Source organism: Corapipo altera, unplaced genomic scaffold, assembly GCF_003945725.1.
Source record: "Corapipo altera isolate COAL_440 unplaced genomic scaffold, ASM394572v1 255, whole genome shotgun sequence".
Classification (NCBI taxonomy): Eukaryota; Metazoa; Chordata; class Aves; order Passeriformes; family Pipridae; genus Corapipo; species Corapipo altera.
The window spans coordinates 1,111,422-1,129,464 of NW_020884929.1; the positions used below are offsets into that span (position 1 = coordinate 1,111,422).

Genomic DNA, 18,043 nt, shown 5'->3' on the forward strand with positions numbered 1-18,043 from the left:
GATGTTTGAGAGGCCAGTTTCATTCTTATTAATAATTTTTTATTAGGAAGGATGGAAAATATCTAATGTGATAACTACGAAGGTATGCGGGTCCTTTTTATTATGAACATTTATTTGTGGGATAAAATTACCCTCAGGCAGCAAAGTCCTCTACTATTGCACAAATACACCTGGTCCTTTTAGCTATTGCTTATCTCTTCTGTAATGAAATCCCTACTTCAGGTGCATCAAATAAACAAATCAGAAGAGCACAGACCCAACACTATGTGACCACATTTCTGTCATTCTTCAGTGTAAACTGGGAGCTTTCTTTCATTAAGGAGAATGAACGTGCTCCTTGAATCATTCCAGGGAATCACAGCCCTACCACCTTCTTAAACTATCTATTGATATCTACAGCACTTTAATCCATCTCTTCTTCCCACCCCACACAGTGAAAAGACAAAAGTCTCAGTTTTCATGATTTTAGCCTTCAAGTCTTCTTAAAGATAAATAATGTTCCCTGCAGGTTTACATTAGGGATTAAATATCTTGGTGCTGAATAACTCTGGAAATAAATCAAACGAAAGGGGGGGCACAGCCTTTAGCTCTGTTTCTGGGGCTTCTTTTCAGACTATGATTTTTATGTAGCACTTCTGTTTCATCTGTTTGAGGACAAAATGTAAAACGTTTTCAGAAAACATCTTCCCTTTCCTTTTTCTTAATATAGACAACTATTTTTTTTTTCAACTATCTCAGAGTTTTGAGGCTGACAGATGATGTTGCACATGAACTTGGCTGCTTTGTGGCACAACCTGGTTGCTATTAAGAAACTGTCTCTGATCTACAGCTTTTCAAATATTTCACTCCTGGTTGGTTTTGACATGTCTTTTTTTTTTTTTTTTTTTTCCCCGGCTCTCCTTGGGTTTAGATATTTTGTTGGAATTATCACTATTTTGCTTCACATTATGACTTAGTAGACTTTTAATCTTAACACCTGAGCACAAAAAATGAAAATTAAGAAACTGTTCCGCTAGACTTAAAGTATTATGGCTCTTGAAAGGGACACCTCAGCTGTAGAAATCAGATGCTGATAAGTATGAATCCTATAGAGATTTCAGAACTAATTGTGTTTCTTCAGAGTCAGGGTTGTGTAATGTTTGGCTGCCTGTTAGATTGATCTTAGGCTGCTTTTATGGCTATACAAAAAAGAGTACAGCAGCTAAAACAAAAGAGTAAAAAAGTAAAAGAAATAAGAAATACTTTGTGTGATTTAGCAGCCTACTTGGAAACAGAAAACAGAATACTGTTTAGTTTTATGGCAGAGGAAGAGAGTTGATTTCTTGGTCTTTGAAATTATATATAGCTCTGATTTAGTATTCAAGGGAATAACTAGCCCTGACTGTAGAAAAGAATATTTGTGTGATATCTTTTCCTGACTTTTTAAAATTGAAACCCAGTCGCTTCTACTGGAAGGTATTTCCTTATCTTGTCTGTAGCCCGACCTTTTTCTTTCACTATTTGAAGTCCACAGGCAAAACCCAGCAATGCTGGATCTGTCCCTGCTGGGAGGGACTGACACATGCAGAAAGGGAAAAGGCACCAGTCCCTGTTTGCAGCACTCAGGGCACATGTCTGAGGCTTGTTTGGCTGAGACATGAAGGCAAAGCTACAGCCATGGACTGTGGCCCAACACAGATTAAAGCAGGTTCAGCCACTCCTCCTCCAAACAAACCCTCCATCCTGAGGAACTGGGAGCAATGAGGAACAGCAGGGGCTGGCACAGCCCTCAGCAGACATTCCTGTTGGCACAAGGGGTGTCTGGGTACAGTTATAAATGCACTGCTGCCCAGCAGAGCATGGAAACAACCTGCTGCTGCTCCTCTTTGGTGTCACAGTGTTTTCCTGGGAGTGGCATGGTTTGGTTTCCCTGTCTGCACAGAAAAATGACTGTTCTGTAAGCTCAGAGTGAGATATTCCCTTCTCATACTTATCCCTTCAGATTTTACAATGACAGCATGCTAAGAGGGAACAGAAGGACTGAATAATGCAGAAAACAGTTTGGCACATCTGGAAAAAATGCCTCTGTGTTTCTTTCTGTAAATGTTGCGAACAGGTGGGAAGTGCAGCTGTCTGAAAAACTTCATCTTATTCCCAGGAAGAATTTTGATTATTTTTTTAATCATCCCCAAAAGTGAGATTCTTCAGTTTTGAGGTGATTCTCATTTGCAAAAAATGCTGTTTAAAAGACAGAGAGTGACAGACACTATGAAAAAAGAGTAAAAAGATCTGTGCAAACACAACTTTTTAAAAAAACGCAGAATTAAGATGGAAGAATCTTACCATACCCTGACAGAGAGAGCCTTCTAGCAATAATTTCCAAGATCTCCATAGGCTGATATGCCACAGGAACTAAAAGTCTTGACATCTAGTGAGACTTTCACCCTTTATTTCAAGGTCACAGTAACTTCAATGCACATGATTTTAATGGGATCAAGAGGGGACTGTCACCTGTCACCCCGTGGGTGGTGGCCTGTCTTGGGACTGGTGCTTCGTGAGGATCTCTATTCTGTTCTCTTAACCACAAACTGTGGATTAATATTGAAATAACCCTTAAAATTCCTACAGCATTGCACCCATGTGGAGATAGGTGACTTTAAATGCACCTTTAAGCAATTGTGGAAATTTCTATGCTAAGAAGTTATTCATACGAAATTGTTATTCATATGAAATTGTTATTCATATGGAATTGTGATAAAGCTCAGAACATGAACCAGAATTTGAAAACCGTGGCTTTTGGCTGCCTTTCAAAAAAGGTATTTTATTTTCACCCTGCATTTGGTAATCCAAAATGAAAATCTAAGTGAGATGGAAGGGTAACTACTATGTGCCATGTTGCATTGATTGTAGAAGTTGCTTTACATAGTTCTGGGAATGCACAAGTTGCCACAATCTTTTCGTGCTTTCATTTATAAAAATCTTGCACAATAAGGTGGCTGTGGGCAGATATTAATACTAATGCATGAGACAACTCCTTACCTTGTATGTGCAGGGCTGTTTTGTGTAGATGGTTTCTTCACGTGGGTTCATCACTTCTCCTCCAGTTCTGTCTTCATTCCCTCTCCTTTTACTACCTGACTTCATCAAGTCTTTACTTTTCTGCTTGTCCAAAAAGTACCCTGCAAACCTACAGGGATAAATAAATAGCATCAGTGATAAATGCTTAATCAGTTATCTTGTAGTTCTTGGCCTCAGCATTGGCTCTGTTGGCTTGTGCACAAACCAGCCCTGCAGGTGTGGTGAAGCCTCCAGTGTGGTGTCCCACAGGATGGGTGTAGAGCAGCAGCACATGGGGGTGTTTTTATTGAGCTACAGATGCATTTTTATACAAAAATGTGTAAAAAAACAAAGATTCCTTAGTAATCAGTTAAAGCAGTTGGCATTTTTCATGGATGTACAGAAAAGAAGTCTACTTATTTTAGAGTTCATTTAGTGAAGCTTATTGCCAATCTTATTCTTTTCATAATGAAGCCTTGCTGTAATCCCACCTCTGCTCTCCTAAATTCCTCAGTTCAAACGTGGAGATAGCAGTTAAAATTAAATGCTACCTTCATGGAAACCACCAGTTCTCTTATTCCTGTGAATTTTCATCCTTGAGCTTCTTGGGCTAATGATAAATAGCTGATTCCTTCCCTTCCTTGTGCTTTTTCTCCAAACAACAACAAAAAATTGCTCCGTTAAATTCCAGTTCAAATTAATGGAAGTCTGGGGGAGAAGGAACAGACAAACAAACAAGGAAGTGTTTTATATTTGGGTTTTTCGTTTCATCTCGTGGCAGATGGGTTTGGTGTTTTTTACAGCCACCTTTTGAAATCAGTATGTTATTTTGTCATTTCTTTGCAGGAGAGTAACAGCTCTGAATCTTTATCATATTGATCGTTTCACAGCCCTTCGTCTGGGGCCCAAGATAATACAGAGCATTGTTATTGCATTATTATTTTTCATTTGTATCCTATTGATTTGCTGCCAGTAACTTACAGGTCAATTTGCAAAAAGATGGGCTATGATTTATTTTTTTTCTGAAGGATTATGCCACAATGGGAATGCTTTTATAAGGCTGTCAGGTCTTTAGGTTTGTTTTTTCTTCTCTCGGGAGTGCAGCACATTTCTAGACTGGTGGCACGGTTCCACCTGGATTTACACCCAGAGTTTCCATGACTCTCACATAATTCATATGGATAAGTGGCTGTACACAAGCCTACCCTTAAATTGGAATTTTACTCCCGGGGAATGGTTCTTTTCTCACTTAGAAATAACGCACAAAGTCAATATAGTTACACTGATGTAAAAGAGAGGGGAGAGGAGACTTTATCAGTCTGAACACAACAAGCTCCCAAGGTTTAACACCCCCAAATGGCAGGTGCTAAAAACAGACACGAAAAATTATTTTTGGTACCATCTTTTTTGTTTGCCATAGTAACAACAGTTTACTACCAAGTAGTAGTAGTCCAGTTACTAACAACTTGGTACTTAGAAGGCCCACTCTTGAAACAAAATAAGGACTCTTAATCAAATGTTTTCCTTATTTATATTTGACTTACCATCGTTAGAATGTAGCTACTAGGAAAGCATGGATTATAACAGTATGCAAAATTGCACAAGTACTTTTAATTCCTTCTGTATAAAACTCCTGCTAAATAATGTACACAGGGTGAGTTTTTTAATTACTCAGTGCAAAATGTGTTAAATGCCGTAGCTGATGTATACATCCACCGTGATTTGTACTATTATTTTTCCCTGGAACCCATCCACGTAAATCAAACCCACAGTGAGGGACTTCCAGTTCATGTTCTGCTTACAGTGTATTGAATTTTCCTGGCATCCTTTCAGCAGGAGCAATTTGGCAAGAGAATTTTTTTTGGTAGCACTGAATACCTTTTTCTGCCAGTGAATATTTTCATGTTTGGAATTGGTGTGATGTTTTATACTGGATTGTGGTACAGAACTGGGTGCTGGTGCTAAACCATCCTCTTACCAGCACAGGTCACTGGAATAACCTTCTCAGTGTGGGAAATTTTATTCTAAATTGTAGATCATTGATGGAGCTCAAAGCAAGACACAGCCCAATTAAATTTCTCATTCATATCGTGTCCCATGACAAGAAAATTATCAAGTAGCTGAATTGATGCCCTTATGTTGTAGGAATATTTAAAAGAATGTTTTAATACGTTTTCTTCTCTTACTTGCCCAGGTTTTGCTTCACATTTTGACACCATTAGGGGTCTAATACAACTATACTAGACAGGAGTGAGGTCAAATGAGATTTCCTGCTTAAAATGGACATGTGAAGTCACAAAATGTGCTGGGAGTGACTGTTAAATGCAGCACAATGTTTCATATATATATATTCATATATATATATATGCATGTGCAGCTAAATATTTTAGTATGCATTTATATTAATATTTGAGAAACAAAAATGACCATGTTCCAAGACTGCTGGAAGTTTTCTTAAACACCATTGAATGCTATAGTGCTATTTATAGACAGAGGAAAAAAAGTAATTTTTTTTGTTGGTAATATTCATGAGTGTTTTAGTGAAGCTGAGATTTTTATTTTTTTTTTTAATTGAAAAGGAATTTCCTTAAAAAAGCCAAATCCTTTAATTTGTTACTAGGGAATCTCTAAGTTTTTTACACATTTTTATATGACAATGTTTCTGAATATTATATTCAGAACATCTAAGTTGTAGTTTCAAAGTTTTTCCTCCTTCACAAGAATGAAAGATGTTTCAAATTGGTCAAAATCTGTTTCAGTAGGTCTCTGTCAGTTCTGTTTCTGTTAACACAAGTCAGCTTCTGTTAACAAACACAAGGAGTTTAAAGTTAATGCTTTAAAGTTAAACATTGTTTTATAAATCAAAGCAACTGTTTTCCACCAAACCTGACTTCTGCTTTATTTCAGAGTCCTGCAAAAGTATCTGCCTTATATCTGCCAGTAAATTGTGAAAACAGTTTGTGCTTTCCTCAGTTCAGTTGTACTTCCCAAGAAAGGGAGATTTAGCAAGAGTTTTTAAGTTACCCAGGCACTTAGAAAAGACCCCAAGCACTTTTTACAATGATGAATGAGGATATTTATTCCTCAACTCAGATTTAGTGATTGACTCAGACATTCTGACTGCTACAATGACACTGAAGTTGGGATATTTGAAATGAATCAGTGAGCAGAACACTGAATTGAACTTATTGCTGATTTACTACCTGATATCTGCACAGAACCCAACATTTCTGATTTCCTCTTTTAAATCTGGCAGCTCAACCATATTTATAGTAAGCCTTGCTTCACTCTTTGATTGTGAACAAGTAAAAAAGCAATGAAATATTAGTTACACAAATGTCTATCTCTAAAAATTCTCCACGGGTGATAAATAATTAATCAGATTATTTACTTTTTTTTTTTCCAGCAATAATATACAGTGCCTGAGTTAAGAGGTGACTGCTACCATGGAAGTTCTCTATTTCCTGCACTGTTTCTGGTTTGGTGCAGCCCTGGACAATGTCAGGTGGGTCAGCTCCTGTCAGGGTAGGTGCATCCTCCCCCAGCCAGCAGGTCACTGAAGGGTTACTGATGCACCATCTGTTGACTTGGCTACTAGAATGGGAATAATTTGTGGCAGGATCCCAAATGATGAATTAACATTCAAATTTGTTTTGGGGATAAACATATTTATAAAGCTGCAATGCAATTACTTAATGCTATTACCAGATAATAAGGGAACTCTTCTGGAATTTTGTTGTCTGTAAAGATATCCTTACTCTTTGCTAACTTAGGAAAGTACATTACAGAGCTTTGGCAAAATCCCCACCTTTTATACAGTGCTATTCCAGAAGAACTTCCCAAGCAAATCAAGTAATGCCTCTGCACATCAGAGCCTTCATCATCTGAGTTTTGCCCTCACATGCAGAAGCAAAGACGACATTCATATTATAATAACCTCGAACCTAAGTTCAAGTGGTGTTGCAGAACTGGGGAAACATATACCCATAAACTGTTTTCCTGGCATAGAGAAGCCAAAATTTCATGCTAGATCAAATCATGTAGATTAAATGTCAACAGCCATAACCTTCAAGCAGGACTTGCAAACTCAGTCACTGGATTATGCTGGACCAGTCTAATTCTTCATAAATCTCTTCTATGTCTTTTGATATCATTAATGAATTTCTATGATAGTAAAATATATGAGATAATATAAACATTAAAAAGGGACAGCAAATTAATCTTTTTAATATAATCTCTCTTAGGAAGCAAGTGCTTCCTTAATATGAAAATTCATTGGCAGAACCTAGAAGTGAGTAATGGGTGCACTCCAGTGAAGAGGACATCTGACTGTGAACATCAAAGCAACTTGTGACTGTTGGGTTGTGTTTGTGTTCTCACAGAAAATCTGTCATTCAGCAGCATCGGGGCATTTGTAGCTTGGGCACCTCAGGCTATACAGTCTCACAGTGTAGCAGCCTGTCTGTACAAATAACTCTCTCCTGATATTTCAGGTTTCCAGATTTTTGTTCTTCCATGTTGATCTGGAATATGTTTACAAAATACACATGTATGTGCAGTTTATATTGCTAGGTATGGGGGTTTTTTTCCTCAGTAAAATATAAACTGTGGCACGAGGCTACTCAAAGGCATTTTTTCTGCTGAAGTTGCAGCTGAACTTAGTAGCCAAGTTTATTCTGTCCGTGTCTGGTCTGTAATTCATGAACCTCCCTTTTTTGTAGCCAGAAGGTTCCTTACTCTCTTTTTATTAGTCCTTTTGGGAATACATAATAATGATTTTCTTAAGATATTTGTATGACTTCCAGGACCTGTACCAAAAAATACTTTTTATTTTTTCTCTCCTCCCAGGGATGTGGTGTCACCACTGGAAGATCTCAGGAAGGACAATTCGATTTTGAAGTGAGTCCTGGTGCTTCTTTTTAACAATTAGTATTCCTGTTTCCTGTGGTTCCTCCTTTATAATGAGGTCTAAACATGTCAAGTCATTCTGGCATATTCCCCTGAAGTATTTTGCTCTCCAAAGACAGCCATGGGGATATTCAAACATTTCTGAGTTAGTTCAGGCTGAGGTAACAACACACGTTTTATCATGGAAGCAACACACCGAAGGAAGTGTCAGGGTTTCCACTTCTGAGGGATTCTAGGCCAGGCCTTGGTGCCTTTTTGCATCTTTCACCCGGGGTACCTGGATGGATTCCAGGGCCACACAGTGAGGTTATTTACCATGTGTTGTACAGGTGGTGAGTCTAAATGATCTAATGATCTTATGGCCAGAAAATTTCTCAATCTACATAATATTCTTGACCTTTTCCTCTGTCGCTCGTTTATCTGCACTTGGAGAAGGCTGGCACGTGGCTTCTTTTATTGATGGCTTGCTGCATGTCCTAGGATCACTGTTAATGTGCTGTAATCTTTATACAGCCATTAAAGCACTATTAGAGACCTCAGACTTGGACTTTATATGGTCGTTGGAAGAGTTTTATACAGGTTATTATCATGTTCCTCTGTCTGGAACTGTTCAGCAAACGCCAGGCAGCAATTACACAAAGGGTTACTTACCATCAAACCTGTACACAGGGAGTTGGTGAGATATATTTCAGAGGTATAATTCACCCATCCACCAGAGCACAATAAAACACCTTCTTTATTTCTGATTTTATTGGTTCTGTCTGCTCTCATCTGGTGCCTGAACATTTTATCTGTTCATGCCGCTGTTTTCTAATGCAATAAAAAGAGCAGACAGGATTTTGCCCTTTATTTAAAATGTTTTGCTGCATTTAGAGGTAAATAACAGCCACTTTTTGTGTTGTATATTTTGAGACTTCTCTGAGAAAGAATTGTTTTGATAGTAAGCAGGCTCTACAGGGTCCAACCATTGTTTAATATGAACAATCTCTTCCTAACATCTTATTTTTCCTTTGCTCTGATATGAACCTGTCCCTCTCCCCTTCCATCAGCTCATGCCGTATGTGGGTGGTTTCCAAAGTGTGGTAGTGCTCAAACACAGCTCTCACCCCACAAACCAAAATGAGAGCTGGGTACTTGCCCTCAGGCTTAGGAAGAGACATCTCTGGGAGTCAGGCACCTGAGTTCCTTCATTAATAATTAAAGCAAAAAAAGGAGAGGAAGGCTCTGGCTCCTAGTTCTTACATGAATGGAGTTTAAATCATTTACATGAGGAATTCAGCGAGCAGAGATCCTCACTTTCAAGCAGATATATCTTTTCAGGAACAAGCTGACACTGAGCACCAAAACAGATCACAGGAACTACAACAAAAAGCAGTGTTCTGCCAAAGCTAAAGGCTGAGGAGTCTGCCAGGGAGAATGATGGAGCAAAAGGGAGTGGTATTATAACAGGTAGAGGGGGGAAAAGAAGGAGTGGAAAGTGTAAGAAACTGGAAAAGACTTTAAGAGACATAATGCTGTTTAATGGGGCAGAAACTGAGAGACAAGTGAACTACAGTGCAGTGATCAGCATTTTGTCAAGACGATTTGTAAAAGGTGACAAGTTGTAGATTAAACGCTTCGATTCACCTTTATGTCACTCTGCCTGTGCACTTGTGTCGTTCTTTTAATGTAATAACCTCCACTAACACTCATAGGCTGCAGCATAATTTCGTTGACCTTAAATTAAGGAAAAAAGGATGTGATTCTGGAATTTGAAGCCTGCAGTACTTTACTGGCTAAAGGGTAAAATAAAGAAGTGTAGCTTAATGACGTTTTCATGTCACGTGATGAATCCAGGCTCATGCATCATAGGAAGTCCAAAACAACTTGGTTCGTATAATTTCAGCCTCTGTCTCAATCCTAAAATTGTGTTAAAATTAAAGCCTCAGTTTTTAGGTAATCTCATAATGATTTATGGGAATTGTTTTCTTTGCAACATAGAATATCATAGGATGAGAAACAGCAGTAGTTTGGGGGGATCTTTCTGCTTTCTTTCCTCTTCTTTTTGTTCCTTGCTATGCAACACTGCAGAAATGCAATCTAAGTGAATAGAAGAAAGGCAACTACATTAGGTTAACAAGTGAGGAAAAAAAGTCAATCTTTCAGGCTTTAGAGGAGCTGATAAAGGAAAAAAACCGTGCCTGCAGTAGAAAGCCAAAAGATACCAAACAGCCTGAGATGTGCTTTCACAAACCAACAAAGAACATAAACTAGGGAAAAAAAATGCATTCCTCTGGTCTGTGCCCCTAAGATGGGAAACCGAAAACCTGCGAGTATAAAGCAGGTGTGGGATGGTTGTCAGTGGAATGTCAGCTTCCAGCAGAACGGGAATAACTCAGAGGGCTCGGGATGAGTTCTCTGCTGCCTCACACATTGTACAGTCTTTTAATCAAACCCCAGAACAAATCGTTCCCAGCCACAAAACACACATCAGACCACGAGAAAGAAGATTACAGCACAAATGGTGCTTTACCAGGATTTAAGATCTAAAACTAGTACTAAACAGGGTTCAGCTTGAGTAATGATCTTAGTTCCTTCCTTTTCCCTTTCTCCTGAAATATATTTACCTTCATACATACGTATTGCTTCACAGGCTTCTAGAGATCCTCAGAGGATCCATCCTTGAAGCACTTCCATCCTGGAAGTGCTCTGACCTTTAGATATTGACAGAGGAGCTGTGTATTCTCATGTTCTATAGTATGTATTTACAATAATGGCAGTTTTTCCATTCCCTTTGTAAATAGTTTAATTTCTACATATTTCTATGACTTCAGGATATAGTTGTCCTTCCATAATATATAATATTTCTATCAATTCTTTTAATCTAGGAATGCCAATGCTGTCCCACATATTGATAAACACATTATACCATTTAAACCATGTCACTCATCCAAAAGGAAAAATGCCCAATAATCTGTAATATGAGGCTATTAATTTATCCACAGAGGCAATACTGCACGCACGGCTTGACTGATAAGCAGCTTCTGTCTCCTGTGGTCAGTGGTAATTCCTTTTCCATATCAGCCATGTGTTGGACCTTGGGTTTGCACATTTTGACACTGGTGCCATATTATAGGTAACAGCTTTGGAATGTGGACTATCCTCTAACGAGGATCACACACCACTACCAAAATAATTTCAGTTAGCGCTCCAATTAACTGTAGAACTGAACTCCAGGGGTAGTAACCAGTGTCTTATCAATTTCATTGTTTGGTGCCCATGGATTTTTTTTCTTTAGAATATTTTCAGGGAAGGATATGAGATACACCTTTTACCTCTCTGTTTTTGTCTCTTTCCATGGTATATCAATATATCACATCAATCCCTTCAACAGCTGAGAGGAATCCAACAGAAAAATCTTCAGTCTTCTGGGCCCCTAAAAGAAGCTTTTTACCTCAATGTCTGGAGCAATACTTCTGAAAATATTTCTGTAAAATTCTCCTTTTAATTCTTGATCATGCTCAGACACATTAGACTGATACAAAACCCCCTAACTAACTTCACCAGCCTCGGTGGAATAGCCAAAGTCTCTGCCAACTTTGCACTATCAAAGCATAATTATATTACAATTATAAATATAATTATCACAGGACATTGGCTTCACAACCTGAATCTTCATGCTGAGGGCAGATAATAGCATTTGTCTAATATTTTCTTGACACAGGGACTGATAACTCCAGGCTTCGTGACGGACCAAATCCTTGCTCTCCCCAGTTCCTTGGAGCTGAAGGTGCTCACCCACACTCAGAGTTTAGTAAGTGAGACTGGATTATGTTTCTACTAGCAGAGCTGCTGTTATGGAAATTCCTATTCCAATGCACTTCCGTAGAGAGAGAAATACAGACAAAAAAAAAAATCAAGTTAAAAACTAGAAAGCAGCATTTCTGTGCCAGTGTAGCAAGCAAAGAGGTGAGTGAGTGAAATACCAACAGAGAGGAGAGGAAGGTCACTGTCCCGAGGGAGAGCAATGCCAGATGGCCACAAGCACAAATTAAAAATTCTGCAGATATGAATTTTACTCTCACCCTTTGATTTTTTTAGCATAATTTGCACTGCAGTTTATTTTCATGGCCATTGGGGGGTTGGTAAAGGGCCAGATTGCTCTAAAGGGAAAATATTTTAATGTCTACATAGAGTGGGATATTCATATTGTCAGCATTAAACCTACTCAGATCAGCACTGTCTCCTGAGATGACAGTGGCAATAAAAGAGCCACCTGAGGGTCTCTTACAGCTGAGATGCAAATGCCCTCTCCCTTTTCTTGTAAAACAAAGCATGTGCACAGATCTCCTAGATGTGGTTGGGCACCACTGAAACTTTGATTTAACTGCATTTCTGTGCTGAATCAAAATTTTCAATGGCAAACTGAGAACATTTTGGCCCTGAATAAGAAGAGACATTTCTTAATAACTGCAACTAGCTGCTTCAGAATTAAAACAAATGTTGACTGCACATTCATCCTGGCAAAAATAGAAGAACTGACCTTAGTAATGATTAATGGGGAGTACACCCAGATGTACATTTGAAACATTTGCATTTCAAGCACCAGAGAATAGTTTTTCCTCCCTAATGTTGCATAAAGAATAGTCAGTAAACTGCCATTCCTGTTTAGGTTGGATCTATATAACTGAGCAACCAGCGTTTCAGATTTTATTTCACTTCACAATCTTCTGAGTTTTTCTTCTACCGTGTTGTTTTTATTTTCTGGACATATCCAATTTTGCTTTTACAGGAGATAAAAATAATAAAAGAAATCTTATGGTAGAATAGCGGGAAGCAAATGACATTCGTGCATTTTTCATTGATCCTTGAAAAATTAGATGAGCCTCAGACATACTTTTGGATTTATCTATGCTGTGTTAGGGTGCTCTCAAAGAACCTTAAGGAAACAAATTCTCTGTTTTGCCTGCTATTTGTGGTAGGGGCAAAGAAGAACAAAATGAAATATCAGACTCAATGGCCTAAAAACCTGATAAACCTGTAGGAGAAAGATGTTTTCTGCTGCATCATTTGTCATAAATGAAGTTATTAGGATTTAAAAAAAAAAACCCTCAACCCTCGCAGCCTTTGCCAGAAATGGGACAGACACAGTAATCTTGAAACAGTTATTCCTTCAGTCTTTCTAACCTCTGAAGACAACTAAATTAACACAGAAATTGGAGCTCTCACACACCCTACAGCCAACAGCTCCCAAAATTATGAAAACCTTTATTGATTCAATTTATTACAAATGCTGTCCTGAAGCAGCAAAGTGACTCTGCACTGATTTATTTAATCCTTTTACCTTTTGGCTGAGGGTATGCTTTGGCTTTGCATGGTCCCACTGAAGAGCAATGGAGAGCATAACAAGGATTACTTAGTCATGAAATCATCAAAGCATCTGCTAAGACTGTTAGGTTGGGTTTTTCTCTTCCTACCGTGTTGGTGGACAATATTCTCAGACTGTGTTCAGGCTGCCTGGTCTGTTTACCTGGTCATTTTTAATTCTGCACTGTCAATTATCACATTATTATTATTTGTCAGTTATCACTTCAAACACAAGTATCAATATTGGTACTTTCTGCATGTTTGGAGCCTTTTATGGATGTGGCTCCAGGGTTTTGTATTTACAAGCAAACCTCAATTCATATTTACACTGTTCATTTTGATCTGTGAAACAGAGGAAAAAATCACAGAATCACTAAGGTTGGAAAAGCTCTCTAAGACCATCAAATCCAACCATTCCCCCAGCACTGTCAAGGCCACCACTGAACCATCTCCCTGAGTGCCCCGTAAGTGTCCCCCAGGGTGGGACTGACTACATGTCCCAGGAGGGCCTGCAGATCCTAAACTGACATTTCTGGAATCAGGAATCTCCAAAGTCTTTCTAACAACATACTCCATCCGTTCTTGTCACTTTTTATTCAGTGCAGGTACGAAAATTTCTGAGATGGACATTGAAAAGCAATACATAAAAATCCAAGACAAATGATCATAAATGGCCCTGATGAGAAACCAGATCATATGTAATTTAATGGAGGTAGAAGGTCATTCTAGACACGGTAAATATAATAGCACAAAGCAAACAGGCAAAGCACATCCTTGTGTCATTGTGATATTGAGATTGAAAGATCACATGCTTAAAATAACTTAAAAGGAAAATAAAAAGCACTCAACAAGTGGAAAGCCAGATTTTTCTCTGCAAGTGCCATAGGTTTTGGGCACCCAGACCTGAAACATCAGTCATCCATCACCCTCAGGAGTCCTGCTTTCGTCCTGCTTTGGAGCATACACCAACAGTTCAGACTGAGATTAAGGGCAGCATTTGGAGGGGAAAAGGAGTGGCAGCTGTCCCCTCCAGTAAATAGTGGCACTTAACACCAGAGAGTGCTGGCTGTTCTATCTCCTTTAAGAGCTAAAGAGATACACATGCATGTTGTCAGGAGTTCACCCATAGAATACTCATGTACATTTTCAGCCACATAGGGATTGATAATGTTTCCTACAAACGAATTCAGGGTGCTTCTGTATGTTAGAGTATTAATGTTATTTTAATTATGAAGACAAATAAATGAGTCACTGACAGTGGTATTTAATGTGACAAGAGCACATGTAAGGGTGGCTCTGCAAGGGGCTGGTGACTACACTGACCCCCATAGCTCCACTGTCCCCTTTGCATGTGGGAAGGGTTATTTATACCTGCTTCCCCCACCATTCAATACATTCACTTGAAGATGGGCACAAAGGTATTAAAACAAAATTATCCCTGTGCAGAAAAGAAGCCAAGTTTCTCCTGGTGCTCTGGACAGTCCCTAAATGGAAGAGCTGTAGTTTTTCTCCATTGCTGGTAGCACAGCAAATCTCCTTACAGCAGCTAAAGAAATCCAGTAAGCCTTCCGTGTTTTCCTTAATGGTCTCTGATTTTCAAGAAGTCCCTTCTACTGTTATTCATTCCCTAAAAATGGGCAGCTGTGGCACTGTGAGAAATAGCAGCATATTCCTTGGAAAACAGCCAGGAAAGGACCGAAGTGGGTCCCAGGCTGGGGTTGCCCCTTCCAGGCTATTATGTGTCATTCTGTTAGAATTCCCAATTCTTTAGGCACCTAATTGGCTCCGAGGAGTTCAACCGTGTGCCTGGGGAGAGCTTTGATGAGTGGATCTGGAGGAATGGAAACCCATCCACAGCCCTGAGCCCCAGCTCCCAGATCTGCCCAGCTCCTTGTACGCTCCCCTGGAGACCAGATGTTCCCCTTTGGATCAGATCCCCTGGGGCGAAGGCAGAGGTGTTTTTAAGGCACTCTCTGCCATCCCATCACAGTCATGCTCTCCCAGTCACATCCATGCCCCCCGTGGAGGCAGCAGCCTATTTCCCAGACCCTGAACAGCAGCAATTGGGGCAACACCACAGCTGGGGCCACTCTGGCTGATGGGAAAGGACCCACCCCCTGGGCTGGGGGTGGAGAGGGAAGGGGCTGGGATAGAATGGTGGAACTGTTGGGCAGTTGTGGTGCAGGGAATGCCTTGGGTGCTGTTGAGCCTCCCTGGCCTTGCTCTGGGGCTGGATCTGTCTCCTGTGGCCCTGTGAGGAGCCTGGCTGTGGTGAGAAGCCCGGCCCAGGGCAGAGGGTTTGGGTCTGGCTTGGGGCTGTGTGTGTGTGCCCCGACAGCTCCGGGAGCATCTGATTTGTCCTCCAGGACCCCCTGGCATCGCGCCGAGGAGCTTGTGGAACCAGAATACACGTCGGGCCCATCTGGGTGGCCATCACTCGCCCTGCCAGGGTCCCCGCGGTGAAGGCTCTGTGAGGGCCGCGGCTGCGGGGGCCACACAGACGTCACCGCGGTTGGAATGGATCCATAGGGATGTGTGTCCCCTGTGACTGATGCCGGGGACATGACTGCTGTGTGAGATGTGCCTGTCTCTGGGTTTAGGGCTCGGGGCTCTCTGCGATCCCGCGGCTCTGCCGGGGCGAGGGGCGGGGCGGGGGCTCCGGAACGCGGGGTTGGGGCAGCGATCGGTGTCACTGTTACTGCCGTCGGTATCGTGTGTTGTCATTGATATTACACTGTCATATTTGTCTTGGTGTCCATTATTAAACTGTTCTGATCTCACCCCGCGGGCTGTGTTTTGTCTCCCATTCCTTTCCCCAACCCACTGCGTGGGCTGGGGATGAGCGAGCGGCTGCTGGTGCGGAGCTGCCGGCTGAGGTTCGACCACCACACCGGGTCATTTTGGGGGCTTACAGAGAGAGACCCAGCGCTGCGTTCGGGGGGCTTGTAACTCAGACAGAGTCCTGCGATTCTGGGCTCACAAGCAGAGACCCACTGCTATGTTTTGGGGGCTCAGAACCAGACTCGGTCAAAAGAGAGACCGAGTGCTGCGTTTTGGGTGCTCAAAATTCAGGCTCAGAGCTTAAAAGCAGACTAAATCCTGCATTTTGGACTCCTGAAACTAGACTCATATGGCCAATTCTGGAACTCAGAAACAGCGACTAAGACCTATGTTTTCAGGGCTTAAGGCAGAGACCAAGTGCTGCATTTTGGTGGTTTAAGGCAGAGACTGAGTCTTGTACAGCATGTGGGCTTTGAAACCAGGTTTATGTGACCGGCGTTAAAACTGAGAAATGGAGACTAAAAGTCCTCCTGGCCTTAGGTGGCCACATTTTGGGCTAAGAAGCAGTGATCGATTCCTGCATTTTTGGGGGCCTGAGGAGAGACCATGTCTTGTGTGTTTGGGCTCAGAAAGGAAGACCAAACGCTGAATTTGGATGCTCAAAACCAGGCTAATTTGCACAAGTATAAAAATGGTGATTAAGTGTCAGGTGTTTTGGGGGCTTGAAACCAGGGTCACTCAGACATTTGGACTCAAAATGAGAGAAAGTTCTGCGTCTGGGGGGGGGTTGAAGTAAAGCCCAAATCCCCTGTTTTGATGCTCAAATCAGGTTAATTTGGCCAGCGAATCTCTGTTTCTCAGCTCTAAGTCCTACATTTGGCACAGTCTGAACTCGGGCTCACCCGGCCCCATCGAGAGCTCAGAAACAGCACCTCAGTGCCGCGCTTGGGGCTCGAGGCACGGCCCCTGTCCCGTGTTTTGGGACTCAAACCGGGCTCCGGAGACGGTTGTAGGGTTGAGAGCAGAGCCCAAGTCCCGCGTCTGGGGGCACTGGCAGAGCTCTACGCATCGGGCTCAGCAGGTATCGTGGGGGCTGCCCCTGCACCGGCACAGCCCCGGGTCCCCGCGGCAGGAGCGGGACCCGTGCCCGAAGTCCCCAACCCCGCGCCGGCCGCAGTCTCAGTGGGAGCGGCAGCGCCGGATTCGGCCCCAGCGCCTGCCCCAGAACGGCTCCTCTCGCTCGCGGCGGTCCCAGTCCCGGTCCCAGCCCGGCCTCGGTGCTCTGACCCCGAGACCTCCACCCCGCTCGCTGGGGGAGACGCGGCACCCCGGCGGACACCAGCAGAACTCGGGCACGACCCCCCCTGCCCCAGCCCCGTCCCCGCCTCAGCCCGCGGGCTCCGCCCAGAGGCGGGAGCAGCCCCCGGGCCGGGCTCCGGCCCCCAGCGCAGGTCCCGCCCCTCAGGAGGAGCGGCCGCGGCACGGGGCGGGGCGGAGCCGGGGCGGGGGCACGGGGGGCGAGGCCGCACAGGTGAGCGGGGCGGGGCCGCTCAGGTGCGCGGGAACCCAGAGCGGCTGCGCAGGGCGGCACCGAGAGTATTTAAACGCCGGAAGTGGCCACGGCCGCCATTTGCTCGGTCAGTGCGCGGTCGGGGTGGTCCGTTCGGGCCGGGCTCCCCCGGGGGAGCCCAGGTGAGGCGCGGGGGCTTCAGCCTGCCGTGCTCTACCCCTCTTTCCTCCTCGCTCCTTCCCCCGCTACACGACCCAGCCTCCGTTCTATTCCCGTTCTACCTTTCCTTCCTCCACCTTGCCTGCTCCTCCTCACCCGGCTTCCCGCTACACACACCCAGGTCCCTTACGCACCCTCGACCCCCCCATACCTCTTCTGTTCCCCATGCCCTTTTTACCCCTATATCACTCTCTTCCCTCTACTCCCCTTCTCTCCTCCTCTTTCCCCTATACCCTCTGTCTT

At 42.5% G+C, this 18,043-nt stretch overlaps 2 long non-coding RNA genes across 2 annotated transcripts in view; one reads left to right on the plus strand and one right to left on the minus strand.

Moving 5' to 3' along the window:
• LOC113954471 overlaps positions 1-15,921 on the plus strand; it is a 56,652-nt gene extending 40,731 nt beyond the window's left edge. Inside the window, exons 14-18 of the long non-coding RNA XR_003530218.1 lie at positions 6,443-6,541; positions 7,885-7,935; positions 10,812-10,986; positions 11,648-11,737; positions 15,657-15,921. This is a non-coding gene — a long non-coding RNA (uncharacterized LOC113954471). The remainder of the gene's footprint in view (positions 1-6,442; positions 6,542-7,884; positions 7,936-10,811; positions 10,987-11,647; positions 11,738-15,656) is intronic.
• Positions 1-18,043, minus strand: part of LOC113954472 — an 80,085-nt gene that overhangs the window by 10,285 nt on the left and 51,757 nt on the right. Inside the window, exon 5 of the long non-coding RNA XR_003530219.1 lies at positions 3,019-3,166. This is a non-coding gene — a long non-coding RNA (uncharacterized LOC113954472). The remainder of the gene's footprint in view (positions 1-3,018; positions 3,167-18,043) is intronic.